Source organism: Protopterus annectens, chromosome 1.part2 (assembly GCF_019279795.1).
Source record: "Protopterus annectens isolate FY-2018-M chromosome 1.part2, PAN1.0, whole genome shotgun sequence".
Lineage (NCBI taxonomy): Eukaryota > Metazoa > Chordata > Ceratodontiformes > Protopteridae > Protopterus > Protopterus annectens.
In genome coordinates, this window is record NC_056727.1 from 1,016,611,582 (window position 1) to 1,016,630,410 (window position 18,829).

Here is an 18,829-nt window from a genome sequence, read left to right on the forward strand (position 1 = left end):
AAACCACCCTATTCGTTGATGCCATACCCCTGCCTAACATATGTGCACAGTTGTTAATATAGGTGGCATACTGCTTTAACAGAGTATATATGTTGCTAGATACACATGTATACCCTGTAACACACATATGATTGTGGGCATAGTACAGGCATAATTACACACACATCAGACAAACATACAACACACCAATGTATGCCAACCCAGATGAGCTTTACCTGTGTACCATACAGTACTGTGTGCCACTACTTACAAAGCCTTATGCCTGAGGTATGTAATCTGTGCAGACTACAGGAAACACACAAGACAGTGTTTCCAAACAATGTGAACATACACCATACTGTGCTGTTTAGGCCTACAGCTTCAGGTAATACTACAGTTCATATGGAAGTTGGATTCACCAGCAGTACCATTCACTAAGCATACATATTGCTTTAGCCTACAATGGAACACCTCAGTCATCAACAAGGAACTATGTCACAACGTATGCCAAACTACTATGTCTGCCTAGCAATAACATACACATCTTTTGCTGGCTCCACAGCTAGGACACAAACTACCATGTCAGATACAAAATCACACTAAGCTATCACACCTTTGCAGACCTTGCACACGTTCAGTGTTACACTCATTCAACCTCACATAGCAGGTATTGCATTGAGTACATGTGTGTGTGCATCGTGTCATAGGTAGGTAATACGCTATTGGCCCTAAGGCCTAGAGCAGCCTAGCCATATGCTACCCTGGCCAGGGTGTATTACCAATCTCCCAAACAATCATCAGGGGTATTTCTGCAACTGCTAATGAGGAGCCTTGTTTGCTATTGCTAGGTGGTTTATTCCAGAGTATGGCATATCTCTGAGATAGGAACCTATCCCTCCAACATGTGCTGTTTAGTGAGCTGATGAGGTTTAGGGCCCCAGAGCGTGTAGCCCGGAGGGATGGTGATATGTTGACATGGTGGTTGTCAAACAGCTATGGGGTGTGACATACCTCTGTATGTCCGGCAGAGGTCACCTCTGTGTGGGCAGTATGCAACACAGTCTAGCTGTGGTTTTGTGAGTCAGTCTGCATAGGGCATCTGTTTGAGGCCAGTATTACTCTTTGTGAGGTATTTCTGTGTCCTTTCCACTTGCTGTACTTGTCATGTGAGGTACATACTACACGGGGCATTGGGATGAGTAGAGGGGAACACTGATCTATATTTCCCTAGATGACACACCTGTTGTGATGACATGTACCACATAGACAGATTACAAGACTAGTGTGGCACTGTGATTATCAAAGGGGAGGCTACTGTCCACCTGTGTCCCATGTTCCCTTATCACACCTTCAGTGTTATGTCGATTTCCACCTATGTGGTAGTTAATGGGTACAGTGTTTTGGAAAGGAGGGATGACACTGCAGTACCGACACTGGTCTTCAGTCTATGCCTTGGTCACCATGCACCTGTTGCGGTACATATGACCCTGTGTCTCTCTCTCTCTCTCTCTCTATATATATATATATATATATATATATATATATATTTACATATATATACACATACATCTAAACATCCATTGCTGTACATATAGATGTACATATAGGCACATGTACAGTCCACCTTTCATGGTGGGGGTATCAATTATGTGACAGTTGTGAGATATACAGTTATGTAATAATATTGCACAGTGTTGTGCAGAATGCACTTTGGTGTCCTCAGCCCATGTAGCTTTAGCAGGCCACACTGGCTGTAACACAGCAGATCTGACAAATCAGTCCCACAGCGTTTAACCACCACATGACATATACCAGCACTGCATGCTGTTTTCTATGCCACACACTACAACCTACATAGATATATGCACATAACAACCTTCAACAACATATGTCCACCCTTCACTAACAGTTGCAGTATGTCCCTTGCCCTATACACATGTGCAGATACATATAGATACATACTGCTACCATATATGGATGATTCACAGTGTGTAGAGTACTCTGCAAGAACATCTACTACATGCCAGCAAATACATATGAGTTACATACCTTACCTTTGTATTTCTCTGCTCCATCTGTTGTTATTGTTTTTTTTTGTTTGTTTGTTTTGTTTTTGGGGGGGGTTTCTCTGTCTGTTTCTGTTTCTGTCTCTTTTGTCTGTGTCTCTGTCTCTGTCTCTCTCTCGCTCTCTCTCTCAGTCTCTATCTCTCTGTTCCTGCAATGACATTATTGCATGTGTGGACAGCAGGTACAGCCTGCTTTTCTAGGTATCTGCACATGTGCATGTGACAGCCTCTGCACCAATTGGTGCCCACCATTAAGTAATTGCATGCAGCCTGCTGTGTAGTAATTGCAGTACTCACTGTGATTGCAGCCCACTACTATAAAATGCTAGGTTAGGTAGGCTTAGCCCTTTCAGCTTTCCAAGGTGGGGCCCATGCTTGTTTGCTCTGGACACCGTTGTGTCAGTCAGAAGGTTGGTATATGTCTCATATCTGTAGCTAGGGTTGTAGCCAGTGATATGCATGTTGTACTCAAACCTGAATGTTGCTGCTTCCAGTACACACTTCTCAGTGTGGACTTTTACTCACCCCTCCAAATGCTAACACAGGATACATGGGAGTATGTACTTTCTTTTTGAATTAGACAATTAATTGCCATACAAATGTAGTTATTGCAATGTATTCCTCTGGCACATGCACTGTTTGTGAACTGCTATACTGTAATTATTAAGTTACTCACTTCTGAACAGTTTGTGGTTTGTTTGTGTTGACATTAGCACAGGCTGCTCAAGACAACTGGACATATTTCTGTACTGAGTATGCCTACCTACACCCTTGGTTTTGCCTGAATACACAGGTATGTTGTACTTTTGGGTAGGGGTGCAGAACTGCAAAGAGCATTATTTATTATCGTGTGATGTTTATCTTGCTGAACATACAGGATTGCTGTGTACCTGTTAGTCTATCAAGGCAAGTAGTCTGCGTAGCTCCCACATGTGGACATATCCAGATGGTAGCCAGAGGTTAGCCTATCATTCTTTGTCTGTGCACCACACCAGTCTTTTCAGCACTGCAGCAATGGCATTGTCACAGTTGGTTGCTAGCAGTACATAGCTACATCCTGTGATATTTCTGTGTTGTACTCCAACATAAGGGCATGCTTGTGGAACTCCTTCCAAAGCTATTTGCAGAGTGTGAAACAGCAGAAATGCCGATATTCGTGTGTGTTTCTGCCTCTGCCAGGCCTCAGATACTCTCAGGTATATATTTGAACAGCCTCAGGGAATGGTACATATAAGTGAGATACACCTGTAATATATTACAAACATATTTCAGTTGAGACTTTCTTGGGAATCAGAACATATGTATTACTACACCTTTTCTGACGTGCAAGCAGTGTCTACTCTCACTTATTGACATTATTCATTAAGTGTGATTCCCCACTTTTCTGCCTAATGTTAGTACTTTTCAGAGTGATTCAGAGGGGGCACAGCTAACATTTGTTTACAAATCAGGGACATCCCTGTAAAGCAGTCACAGTTGGGAAGTCTGGCCTCTGCCCTATTCAACTATGCCAGTGTTTATCCTGGTCTGATACTGTGTGGAGTTTGTAAGGTGCTACTGTAATATTATTCCCTGCTAGAATGGCTGGTTCTCTTTCCACAGTCATGTCATGCAATTCCACAACAACTGCTGGTAAAGACCCACAGAACAGGATTTGTGTTATGCCATTCCTATTTTCCCTTTACATTCCCTCATTGTAATGCATGATATATTTATTTCAGCACCAAGTTATTGTATATCTGCTGTGGCTTAGTGGTACTTCATGCAGTCTAATGTGTCCAAGATCTGGGGTTCGAGATTGATAGAGGTGTTTTATTTTGCTGCTGAGCAGAACAAGGGCCCTGACATAGAGTGACTAAGGCACTTTTAAGCAGTTGTAAGCAGGTTTGCATGGGTTTGCATGATGCTTAGCGATGCTTAGCTAAGCACACACATGTGCACACTCACTTAAACCCGCTTACTACTGCTTAAAAGTGCTTACTCCCGCTAACCCCCGTGCTAATTTCTTTGAAAGAAAAGAAAATGGGGAGATAGGAAAGTGGTGAAAAAGGGGGCACAAAGAGGGAAAGACAGTAGGAAAACAAGCTCAGGATGTGCAGGACGGGTGTAGGGAAGGTCCATAGCTGCCCCATTTCTTTACTAGCAACAGCTGTGCATATGCAATAAATTTGGTGTGACATTTGAAACTTTCCACCCCTGGGAGAGGGATGAGGACAACAAAGTATGTTGTACTGCCAATTATAATTATCAGTTTACATGTCCAGCGGACATGTGTGCGAAATGGGCAGCTATGTATGGGGCGTAATTTTTTTCTGGGTACAGATTGCCTTTTTATTTTATTTTTTTCAGGTGAGAGTGGAAAGTGAGGTAGAGGACGTAGGTATGTTTGGGGAGGTAGGTTGGGGAGGTAAACAGACAAGACAAACAAGATGCATACAGGGGCGGTGTATGACACGTGGGGTGGGTAAACACAATTGACAGGGCTGGATGTTTGGAAATCGCAAGCCTATGAGCCCACAGATGGTAACAGTGGAACTGAAATCCCCACCCATGGGCAGTCACCACTGCACCTTCACAGCCCCGAGGGTGGCTGTGCTGGGGGCTGCATAGGACAGGCAGGCTCACCTGTGAGACACGCCACTCTCGCCTTGAGCTGGCATATGGGATTAGCGACTGAACACTGGATCTCCCTACTCACCACAACCCGGACCCTTCGAAGGGTGACAGGTGGCCCTTCTCCACCCACACTTGCATGGGTGGGGCAAGCCCCATCCCCTGCAGTGCTTCCACACAAAGGTGGCACAGGACCAATGGAGGAGGGGAGCCCGGGTTGGGCACTGGACCTGCTGGAGCCAGGTGCACTCGCCAGCTGAGGAGGGACAGGTGGGTCCACTGGGACCGGCCTTCCCATATGTTCTGTGATTAGGTGTGTTTAATTACAACATAAACAACATCATTCCAAATTAGTTGTAACAGCATGCAGTAATATTCCCATTAAACCAACACACCAAGGTTCCAACAGTTGAACAGCAAGCATAACACATGCATATATTGAACGACAGTGGACATTCCAACAACATGCAGGGATGATTGGTAGCAACAGGCCACCATGATTGTGGTATTTGAGCAGGGCATATGCATCAAAGTGAATGCAGATATTAATAGAACAATAGGACATATGTCCCAACAAATGTTTGAGATTACACATACCCATTGAGGTGCGGAATTGCATGGTTTATGCACATACAGTAGGGTGTAGAAAGAAACGTCAATTAACATCTTATAAGTACTTTTAGTCTACACTACATTCCTAGTGACTGCAGTGTATATCCCCTACATGTATTATTACACTTGCCAGCATGCATTAGGTTGTGTAATGGGTTTGGCTAGTTCATTATATACCTGACCTATATCTGACATACTAACTGCCCAAGATGCAGATGTTACTGCTACATATTTCTTGATTTTATTTATATTTCTTTATCTACATATCTGGATGTGTTCACATGACATTTTCAGTTCAATTTGTATAGAACCCTGCATTTCTTGTAGCACACTCACATTTCTGGGGAACAAATTAACAAGCTACTCATGTGCCAGATTTACTTATGCATGTCAGCCAGTAACTGACTGTTGAGGACTGTATATATGCTTCATAGCTACTAGCAATTCCATTGCCCACTTTAGATGGGACTGCCCAACTGTGGGTTGCCAGCACTTATTAAAACAATACTATTTGTATAATGCAAGGGTACAACATTTCAAATTAAGTGACACAGACACACTCCAGGTTTTATACCTTTATTAATTACATTACACACTTTTCCACAGGCTCTCTCCTTTATTTGATATTACAGTGCATATGGAAGACATATTCAAGACATACTATACATTTATTAACAGGTTAGAACACTCTTTTTCAGGCTCACTCACTTATTTTATATGACAGTACCTGCAGAGATATTATTCCGGACATATTTTACCTTCCTTAATGGGTTACTACACTCTTTTTCTGGCTCTCTGACTTATTTTATATAACAGTACATGCAGATGACTTATTCAGGGCATTTATGGCTGTATTATTGGACTACAACACTTTCTTTCAGGCTCTCTCACGTATTTTATATAACAATACATGCAGAATAATCACTAACCTGCCTGGTGGCACAGCCTTAGCAGCCTATCTGCATAGGCTTGCTGATTCGCAGCACGCTCACCTGCAGCTGTGAAGTAAATGAAGGGATATTGAGACATACCTATCCATTATACAGAATCAATTATCATTTCTTACATACTGCATTCCATGGCTACCTACTTAGTTGTGGGGCATCTTGCATCCCACGGGCCTCCTGTATCCATTTGTTCAGAAGGTCCTGCTTCTGTCTCTTCAGGTCTGCATGGTGGTGACGGACCTGCTCACCAGTCCAAGGAACACCTGTGACACTGGTGAGGTCATGAGCTAACCGGTTACAAGCCTCTGCCTTGTACTCCGTCCCTTGGAACTGACCCTGCAGGAGTCTTGACTCATGACAGTGGACAAGGAGCCAAACCATGTATTTCAACTCCTCGATGCCCCAACATTGTGCTCGGAAGCGTGTACCCTCTCCAGCACCAGCCATTCTAACTGCAGATGTGAGCTACAATCAGTTATGGCGAGTATTCCCACCTATGGGGCTTAAATATGCCGCATTTCCCGCACTTTTTTGTGATTGGCCATTTTTGAAAAATCTTGGCTGACTGCAGACCTGCTCAGTAATGGTTATTCTCCCATTTATAAGTATATGTATGTTAACAGTGGCTGTTTATCCTAAGCTGTCATAGCTTAGTGGTTCAGTACTTTGATTATGGTGCACAGAGTCCTGGGTTTGAAGCTTGTCATTCATTTTATTTTACTACTGCCCAGACAGGCTAGGGGGTGTGGCTGTGTTTAAGCAACTTTGCACAACGTTGCCCTACGGTGCGCTGGTTGGCATGGCGCGCACCTCTGCGCAAACCGATTGCACTGGGTAAAGGGCTATTTAGCTATGGGCAACTATATTGCGCTGGGTAAAGCGCTATTTAGCTATGGGCAACTACATTGCACTGGGTAAAGCACTGCTGAACTACGGGCACCTATATTGCACTGGGTAAAGCGTTGCCTAGCTGTGGGCAATTGTATATCAGGATCCTTTACAAATATTTTGTTCACTGATACATAGGCTATTTCACTGCTTTTTACTAAAACTTTAATCATATATTTTGGGTATTATTTCATATACTAATTTAAAACATAAATAGGAAGGGGAGTGGGGGGACTCGAACCGTGAATGCCTCCTCTTTGTACGAACGCTCTACCATTACTCTATGGCTAGTTGGTATAACTTGCATAAACATTCCTTCTTATGCTCTTCCATGTCGGGATTGCTAACTGCAGCTAAGCAATGGGCACACCTGCGCACACACACACAAATATGGGCAGCTATTTCGGGAATTAAAAATAAATAAAATGAATGTTTTAATTTTTATAACTGTACTGGGGGTTTACAATGTCAGGGAGTGTGGTGTTGGGTACATGGACATTTGAGCGGACTCACTCTTGTGTGTTTACATTTTGCATTTCGGACACCTGCAGGGGCGTGGACATTTAGACTGCTCAGCAGTCGGACACGCCCCCTGCTTTCCTGCACGGTCCGTGTTAGACTTGCAGTTGAGTCAGCATGCCCTCATGGATATTCATGGCACTCTGACATCATACTGTTCAACCGCAGCCTCCGAGTAAGACTTATTTAGTCTTACACGGAGGGTTCATGAATCCAGGGGAATGAATTTGCCTTTTCTGGGCCAATAATTGCTCCTATTTTGCACCCTAGCCTTCAGCAGTCTCTGGCACACTGTGTGTTAGAAGGTCATTGACTTTTTTCTACTGCTGTCCTTAACTGATCTTTAGCATAACTTTTTTTATACGAGCCTAGATACAATAAGTTAACATTCCAAAGCATATATCATATGTCAACTGCAAAGCCTTTTGGACCTAGTAAATTCATCCAAAAGGGAAAGCAATATAGCACATGGCTTGGATGAAAGTTGTGTTTGAATTAAATGATTATGCCTCATTTCCATATAGTATGGCACCCAGAAATTCAGTACATAAGTAGATGTGGTATCTAAAAGAAACAATACCTTAATTATTCCAATTTAATTCAGTGCAAAAAAAAATGGAGTCCCCTGTGGGCAAAAATGACAGATCATCTGTGAACATGATGATTATCACAGATTGGTATACACACACACACACATGCACACATGCACATACACACACACACACACACACACACACACACACACGCACACACGCACACACATATACACACACACACACACACACACACACACACACACACACACACACACACACACACACACACATATACACATATATAAAATACACTTAAATATTTTGAAAATGTATACGTGTGCATTGCCCTGTGAGTCTTGCCATATTTGGCATTCTCTTCAAATTCTACTAGTTTCTGTTTCCCAGTCATATCAGTTATCTTCTTCTACTATTTTTCTTTTCACAGCTTGGTCTATTGTCCGCTAAATAGTAGTAATATCCAGCTCCCATATCAATGAAGCTATTCTATTATGACAAGGATTCACTCCTTTTCAGCCTAGCCAATTGACATATGATTTCTTTTTGATTACTCCATACTGTTCCATCAGTGACTGAAAGCAAACTTGTATCTCAGAAGAGAGTTGTTGCTGAAAAAAGATTGCACTAATACTGGTTATCTCACTCATCTAAAAAGAATCAGATGAGAGACATTGCTTTGTGGAGGTCAGGTGCAGGTCCAGCTTTAGGCCAATTGAACCTTTTTGGTCTGTAGGTCCCCACTCTCACATATGGCCCTAGGACTTATATGACATGCAACCAGATGCTTGCCTGAGAGCGACACTATAACAAACAGCAAGACATGTTCCTACTTATAGCCTTTCTTTTTCAAATTCTGCAAGAATTTTTTGTTGAATGGACTATATTTCCCATTACTTCTTTCAACAGTGACTAGCCTAGTATTAATAATAATCACAGTTCCATGTCTGTTGTACAGCTGAAAGTGTTAGCTGCTGACAGTAGTCAGTTGCTATTTCTTAATCAATGCTTAACAAGGTTTAAACTTTAAACAAGGTTTAACCCAAAACTGAGGTCAAATTAACCATCTGATTTTGTGTATTGCTCCAGTTACTGTCACAAAAGATAATAAAACAAGGTTTAATTTGAAGACTGACAAAAGTAACTGTTTCTTTTGCTTATTTTGCTGATGTGGGGAATATGAGTGATTGTTAATGAATGGAATTATAAAATAACCAGTTTCAGTTTGAAGACCGACAAAGAAACTACACATTCTTTTTTTCTCCTGCTGACATGGGTGTGTATGATTGGTTGCTTATGAACAGAGCTATAAAAATAGCTGTGAAATAATCATTGTCGGACAGTATGCACTAGTAACCACAAACAAAACAGTAATCAGATACTGTGATGTCAGGTAGCTTCTGATCACTAAGACTATTGACAAAATGTTTACAGTTCAACAGTACAGCAGAGAAACACTTGCTGAAGCCCCAGATAGAAGTAAAATAGTCCCCCGGATTTACTAAACTTCTGTGCAGGACTAGTTTACTCCTACACGGAAGCACCCACGTAGGAGCAGGATGGCAGCGCGCCATGCATAGTAATGAAGGTGCACTGGCCGAGCTTCTAGGCTTACACGGAGCATGTAAGAATGCAGGGGGCATGTCTCAGAGCAGAGCTCTCAGAATAAACATGCCCCTGCAATGTCAAACAGCAGAAGCTGTTAAGAAATGACTGAGATCGCTCACAGAAGTCCTCATATCCCCACCAACAGACCCCCATGTGTACAACAGCAACAGGACATATAAATTAAAAGAAAAAACACAGTTATATAGTTTAAAACACTGATTAAAGCTATCCGTAGGTGCTTGGGTGTGCCCATCACTTAGCTGTGGTTAATGTAGCTGAAACAGCAAAAGATGGATAAAAAGCAGGATATGTGCAAATAAAGCAGTACAGCAATATTGTAGTGGGCAGAGCGTTCACCTCATGAACAGTCAATCCCGGTTCAAGTCCGACTGCAGTACATTTTATTTCCATGTCAAATACTGTTATGATCAATATATTTAGTTGTATAACTTAATAAATAACATATATGTGTGAACTGGAGTAGGAAGCAGTGCAATGAATGATAACCCCACACACTTACCAAATCTACAACCCCCCCCCCCCAAGAACCAGTAGACTATTACTGTCGAAAATAGAGCAGTAGTAAGGATAAATAAGCACGACTAAGCAGGTGCAAGTCTGTTTGCACAACGGGAAGCAGCGCTTACACATAGTAAGCAGTAATGAGGATAACTATGGGTAATCAGATATCACCGGAAGTTAGCAGTGCTTACTGTCACGCAAACCCACTGACAACAGTGTAAAAGTGTTTCAACCACTCCGTATCCAACAGGCCTCGTTCTGGCCAGCAACAAATTAAACAGTCACTGCAAGGATCAAACCCAGGAGCCTGCACATTATATGCTATGTGATTTACCACTAAACCACTGCAGATATTCATAACCCTGACATTTTCACAAACATAGCATCCAGCAATACCATTCCACATTACAAGACATGTAGCTAAATATGTAGATGCATGTGTGTGTGTGTGTGTGTGTGTGTGTGTGTGTGTGTGTGTGTGTGTGTGTATATCTATATATATATATATATATATATATATATATATATATATATATATATATAAAACTAAATAGATATATACCTCTCTCTCTATGTATTACATATGTATACATATACACATACAGCAATATATATATATATATATATATATATATATATATATATATATATATGTGTATGTGTGTGTGTGTATACACAGATATAGATCTATGATATGAGACAGCACATAAGAATGACGTATATGACCACAGGCACTGCCAGTGGAGGTAAGGGGTCCCAATCAACATACGTGTTACACGTACCAATAACCCCCCCACAGCCAAACAGGTGAAACATACAAACAAGCACACAGACAAAGTAAAAAAAACAGTGCTTCCCAAACCACAGGCAGGATACTACCAGTGGGAGAAACATTGTGGACCCGCTAAGTCTAATCTAGAAACAAAGACAGGAACATTCCTTGTGGGACAACCCAAAAATTTTAGGATATTCGGATTCCAGGCATTATACCGATTTGTCAAGGCAGGGCATGTATGTTCTCAGACTACAAGGCTAGGAAAGCCTGATGATCCATGTGTTGAGACAACATACAAGATGGGTCCTGAGAAGTGGAGAGTGGGCTGTGTGTACTGCTGTGGCTAGACCCAGAGAAAGGATGATTGCTGCGGAGGGGGGAGCAGGTGTGGGGACGATGGGTATGAAATTATGGGTCGAGGCATGCCGGGGTTGGATGGACCGGTTCTAATTGGACCGCCTCGTGAATGTAAGCAATAGTGTGAATTGGGCAGAGCAGTTGCCTAATGAGCAGTAATTCCTGGTACGAGTCCCACTGCAGCACAGTCTATCTTAGATGACAAAGCACGTTATAACCAATTTTGTTATTGCAAAACCCACTAAATAACAACAAAGAACACATGGTTGCAGCTCCCCACTGTAGGCATGTAAGCCATTCTAATTGGCATCACAACCATCATTGTTGTCCTCACCCCCACCCAGGGGTGTGAGTGTCCAAATATACCTCCAAATTCAGTGTATATGCACAGCTGTCGCTTGTGAAGAAATGGCCAGCTGTGGACCTTCCCTTCAGCCTTCCTGCACATCCCTGGCTATTTCCCCTACTGTCTTTCCCTCTTTGCGCCCCTCTAACACCACTTACCTATCAATCCCTTTTTCTTTTAAAGTTTAAAGTTACAATTAGATGGCACCCTCTTCACCAACTATAGTGACAGAATCTGGAACTCCCTACCCACATCTATTACCTCAGCAGTCTTAAAGGACACATGTAAAACAACACTTGAAGGAACACCTCAAGCACACTTGGATCAGCACATGCTCAGCACCTGGCTAACCCCCCCACACCTTACACTCTATATCCCTACATCAAGTACTGCAGCTAACACCTTTTTTCCTGCCTCTCCTACATATCCCAACATCTTTTAAACCTTCCCTGCTGCTCCCTACCAATTATTCCCACAACCTACTATATAGCTACAATGTCTCCTCCTCTACCTACCTACCTAAATCTTAACGTGAATACTTGAGTGTATCCTATCCAGAACTGTTAAACTGGAATCTAACTTCACCTTAAACTTGCCAACAGTCATACCTGACATGTAAACTTGAACTAAGCTTGAATAATACCTACATGTTAACGTAAACTAAGCATGAATAATATGTTACTTAGCTATGTTAAGTCTGTTACTCTCTATAAATGTGAACACCTCTGCATTACTTGTAATGATTAGCTGAGTTTTACTGTGGAGCTTTTCTCCCTGGGCCTCCGCTGAAAATGGACAAGCATCCAGTCGGATTTTCCCGGTCAACAAATGTAAAATAAATAAATAAAGTAGCGTGGAGGTAAGCATTAGTATGCACTTTTAAGCAGCAGTAAGCAGGTTTAAGCCTGTTTGGGTGGCCGTAAGCAATGCCTAGACTAGTTAAGCAATGTAGAAGCTAACTCAGTGTAAGATGCCATAACCGGAGGTTAGCATTGCTTACTCTCGCTCATACCAGTGCAAACCCACTTACAATTGCTCAAAAGTGCCTTAGTCACTCTGTAACCAACAGCTCTCAGCCTGCCTAGCAACAGAATAATCTGCATTCCCAAGTTGCAACCCCTGGACCCTGCACACTATAGTCAAAGTGAGTTACCACTAAGCCATGGCAGATACACATACAGCTGCTGATATCACAAACATATCATCCAGAACAGTCATCTAACAGTTTAGGAAATGTCTGTAATTATGTAGATTAATATGAGCAACCATGTGTACATTGCTCAAATACAGTATTTCTAGCAGTCTGTGTGTATCATAAAAATAGTGCCTGTCCAATCATACTGTGAGAACAGTAGTCTTGCATAATACTTAAGAGAATAATAAAAAAACGGTGCACGTCGAAGGGGCGTGTGGGCATGCTTCACGCACAGAATGTCAAATCTGGGACATCGGTTCTGTGGAACCAGCAGATGAGGCTGGCCAAATGTGTGAACAAACCACTGTTTCTCAAACCCCTAGCAGGATGCTACCAGTGGGAGAAACAGTGTAGACCAGCTAAGTCTAATCTTGATACAAAAAGAGGTCCGTCCATGGCAGGACGAACCAAAAATTGTGAGTCACATCGATGTTTACACCTGTATCGGAAGACGAACAAGGCAAGGCTTGTACGTACATGGACTAAAAAGATGAAGAACCTGAAGAAGCATGGGTCAGGACAGTATACTGGATGAGTACCGAGATATGCAGAGAGGGCAGTGTATGGAGGTGTGGTATGGCTGGGCTAGCAACTGGAGAATGGATGGTTGCTGTGTACGTGGAGCTTGGAGGGCAGGGGAAGGAACCATGGGTATGACATTATGGAAGAAATATGCAAATGAAGCAGCACAGCAATAGTGTAGTGGGCAGAGCATCCGCCTAATGAGCAGGCACTCCCGGTTCGAGTCCCACTGCAGCACAGTCTATTTTAAATGGCAAAGCACATTATAACCAATAGTTTTATTGCCAAACCCACTAAATAACATATATATATATGAACTGGAGTACTGCAAGAAATGCACATGTGAAGTATCAGTGTCAGACTGAATAAGGCACTAGTAAGCAGGTTTAAGCACAAATAAGCAATAGTAAGTGTATGTAAGCACTTGTAAGCGGCTTAAGCCCGTTTGGGCAGCGGTAAGCAATGAGTGCTTACCTCCACGCAAACCTGCCAACAACTGACTAAACATGGCTTAATCACTCTGTATCCAACAGCCCTTGTTCTGCCCAGCAACAAAATAAACAGTCTCTGTTAGGCTCGAACGCAGAACACCACACACCGTAGACAAAGTGATTTACCACTAAGCCATGTCAGATATAGATAACCCTGAAGTATTCAAAACATATCAACCAGCCCAGTCATTCAACAGTACCGAGAATGTATTCCAACATGTAAATGTATTTCTGTGAGTAAATATAGTAATATCTAAACAGATACAACATATCAATAGATGTATATATATATATATATATATATATATATATATATATATATATATATATATTTATAGATCCATAGAAATATATATATGGCCACACATCTGTAGATAGCAATGGTAGATTGACAAATACAAATATGTCCACATGCACCGTTAATGGGGTTGAGATGCCTCAAACAATATACATCATGTACGAATAGGTATACCCCTCCACCACAGCCAAACACGTCCCCCCTGCAATACACTAAAATGTTACAGATCACATAAGCAGGACCTGACATGACATGTGCACAACATGTAAACAGTACTACATCCCACCTGTATGATGTCAGGCCAGTATTGGTAACATATCATGCAGTACAATGTGGCTCTCATAAGAAATTTACAATATGGAAGCTATCAATATCCCCAGGATACATATGCACAGACACATATATGCAGATACAGATATACGTATATCTATATATATCGATATACATGTGACTACACAGACACACGCAGAGATATGTACAGTAAGATACATATGTAGAAGGTGCACACAATATGGAAAAGCCACCATGCCTACAGTTAACACCTTAACAACTGGACACTGTATGGGCCACCCATACAAATGACAATCTTTGACTGCAACATATGCCCACAGAGAGGTCATAGGATAAAACACCACACACAGGTTTGCAGAAATGGATAAACTTTACATGTTTATTATTACAGTTTTATATGCCATTTATTATAGATGTTCAGTCACGGATATCCATATAAACAGAGTAATGTAACTGTGAAGCAGTTATACTAATACTGTAGTCTGGAAAGATTCACAACTTTTGCTGTCCAGGCCAAGCCTTTCATATTGTACAATAGTAAAGACAGACTGGGCCACAGGATACCAAACTATCAACAGTAAGTGATGCAGGTGTATAGTCCAGCAGCCTCTATCTACACTCTGTACACAATCACTAGGTGGTAAAGACTTCAGTTGACCAAATGGGATGTAACAAGGCATAACTGACACCATCACAAGCACACTGGCAAACAGAACAGTCTGTATGGCAGGCGGCAGTAGGCCTGTATTAACCCAGTTTATGTAAGTAATGTAAATATAAGTGAAGTGTATGGTACTGTACATCCAGATACCTTAAGGCAGCTCACCCCTGATACCCCCACATTTTGTAACAGCCTAGGTCATTTATGGTGCATCCCCCCCTAGACTCAATAATACAGGGCCATAAACCACTGTTACATACACTGGCCTCTGGAGTGCATAAGTGCCCACATGTATTGTGTAGGTGAAGCCCACACATATATGACCTAAGCCCCACCGTATGTGTGGAAGATACAACAGCAGTGGACTGATGGCAGCAATGGCAGTGTGATATACTCACAACCCACTACAGAACAACCCCCCACAGCATGTCATATGTGCAAAGCTTGGTACGTAGGTGGAGGACAGAGGCTGGAACACAGGCTCATATGTGGAAAACTGTTGCCATACACTAAGCAAGTCACTGGTGTCACAGGATAGTTTGCAACATACCCTTAGTCAGGGAATTGAGGTTAGAAACATAAATGGATGTAGCCATGTACTCATAGCACTCAACACACACACTGCCAGTGAAATATCAGACACAGCACCTGTGTGGAGGATAGAGAAAACATGATAGGCGCACCTCTGGCCACCAAAAGGATAGGCCCACAGGTGAGAGCTATGCAGACAGACTGCATTCCAAGGTAAACTAGAATGTACATACACACCCTGTAACACCAGTACTACACAGAGCATAACACAATTCTACTCACATCTGTCTGTAGTTCTGGAACCTCCTACAAATATGTAGCTGGCCTGAGTTTGACGATTCTCCTGTAAGCGGTAGGTGTGGGTGGGTAAAACTTAAGTATGTTTGTGTCACACACCTACCATTATGGGGTTTCAAACACTTGACTAACTATGCATAGCCATCACATGTGTATGCAGTTATTGCATGCACCACGTAGCTTACATGTTGGTGAGCTGTCCAAACGTATATGTGCTGGTGAGTGACATCTGCAACGCTGTTGCAATACAGTAGGTGTAGCACACAAGCCTGTGTACACATGAATAGGTGTCAGTGTCAACACAGCCACACTCTGTAAGGGACTAATACACATTGCCACACCTGGCAGGGTAATGAATACACTTCCTAACCAGTTCCCTTGCCACAATACAGTAATGCATAGGTATCAATTGGCCCACAGGGGTTATCCTGGGGTTCTGTGGTCAAAGGGTATGTGACAGTGTCTGACATTAGAGAGCATGCTTCAGTATGCCAATGTGGGTGGTACTGGGTGTGAATTTGGTCATAAGCATCATACACCACACACACAAACACAGGGTGCTAGTACCAGCATGCATGTGTGCAGTGCTTCACGGGTGTGTAGAGGTTGACGGTGCCAGATGGCTGTATATGGCTAGGTGAGGGGTATACCTTGGCATCAGGCCACAAGAGAATGGTCTGCATTATGGCTAAGAGGTGTAGTGTCTGGAATGGACCACACAGGTGGGTATAGTATTCACCATCCAGTCTCCTGGGTTGCTATTGGGCGTGACCAGTGCTGTGCAATGCTTGGCATGTATGTGTTCTATATGCCATGACATGGATGGTGTTTGGGATGTGCAGACATCCCACATTCATGTACAGTGATATGTGGAAGTGTCACGTGAAAGAAAACAAAAGCTGGATAAACGCCTGGTATACACCTCAAGTGAAAAAAATGAAAAGACGAATGGTTGGACCACAGCTGAAGATAAAAATGGAATAATCCACGTCAGGAAATAAATCACTTGCAGCTTCAGAGTAGTGCCCTTTATAAAACCAAAAGTTGTAACTGAGATGTAGTAGTCAAGGTAGGAAACGGTTCACTTGCAGTTTCACACCACTTTATTAAACAAGAGTAAGCGCTTTCATGATCTAAGTCAGCTGATCGCTTCTTCAGACTCATAAAAACAGTTAAAACATTGGTATTTAAAATATGGTTCAACCAATGAAAACACATATAGAACTATGACATAGACTAATTAAAATTGCATACATCAATACATTAATTTGCCTTATATTCTGCATAAGATGAAATAAAATATACATATAACAGACACATTTTATGTATTAATCCATGTTACTTAATGTTTTAGTGGTCTGGATTTTAAAAAAGGCTACAAGGAAACAGCATTGTTCGATCCAGGAGACCTATCTGCCTGAAGTAGTAAAATCCATCTTTGTTCTGCTTCCTCTACCTTATTCCTTATATCACCTCCCCTCTTACTTTTATTTATTATTTCTAAAACCATGAAATTAAAAATATGTTTCCTATCTTCTTCTTCCACATGTTTTGCTAAAGCACTTGTGTCTTTTTTATTTCTTATATCTCTAAGGTGTTCAAGGATACGTTCCTTTAGACACCAATTGGTTTTGCCTATATAAAAGGCATGACAGACAGTGCAGAAGCTGAAATAAACCAAATGTTCTGTTCTGCAGTCAGCATAAAAATCTATATCAATTATAAATCCTAGTGTAGGATGTTTATATGTAGATTTATTATATAAATAGTCACATGCTGTACAATTTCTGCAAGGAAAAGTCCCCTGCCTGTCAGATAGGATCATTCTTTCATTGTTTCTGGATTTATAACAGAGTTGCCTTTTTAAGGACCTCTTATTTCTAAAAAAAAGCTGGGTCTATCTATATATGTGGAAGTGTACCTGGTTTGTCTGGCCCATGTTGTGTACACAAAATGTTATCATCAGATGTAACAATCTCGCCCTCATGTGGTGGGGCCAGATAATGGACAGCAGGTTGACCCTGCACCTACACTGATAGCATGCTACAGGTATTCCCTGGTGTCAGTGGCATCTGTCCATACAGGGCATGTATGTAAGGCATGGTATATCTTTTGTGGATTACATTTGATGGAACCACAGTTTTTGCAGGCATCCAGTGGGAAACATACTGAAGGCGCACTGTCTGCAATTATGTGCCTATCGTACTAATGGTCAGGGTGCTATGGCCTCTGTAGGCCACTGCATTCACAGCATAGTTACTATCAGTCGCCAATATTCAGTGTACTATACACATCATGGCTGTTGCCTCGCCATGTGTGTGTGTATGAGACATGGGTTGAGAGTGTGCTCTGGGTAATACTGGGGTTGCTAACTGTGATTGCTTGACCTTGATGTCACATGTATGGGTATGGATATGCACCCCAGCCTCTCAGCTATTTCGCAGTTGTTTTCCCTGTACAGTGGACATTGTGATATGTACTAGGGCCACCATATAAGAAAATTACAATACCCGCTTCATATTGGGCCCAGGTGTCACCCGCACACCCTCCTCCCTACATGATACGAGGTACAAACACACACACCTGTCATTTCCGGGAGTAGAACCTCTACCTAACTAGTTTTTTACACTACAGCACTATGCAGTTATAGTACATGTCATGGTGATTACTGCAGTACTCCTTCCCCAAAGGTGTATATGACATTGGCTGACATTAGCAGGGTTGCCAAAGTAGGGCATTTGACATGTACTGAGTGTAACT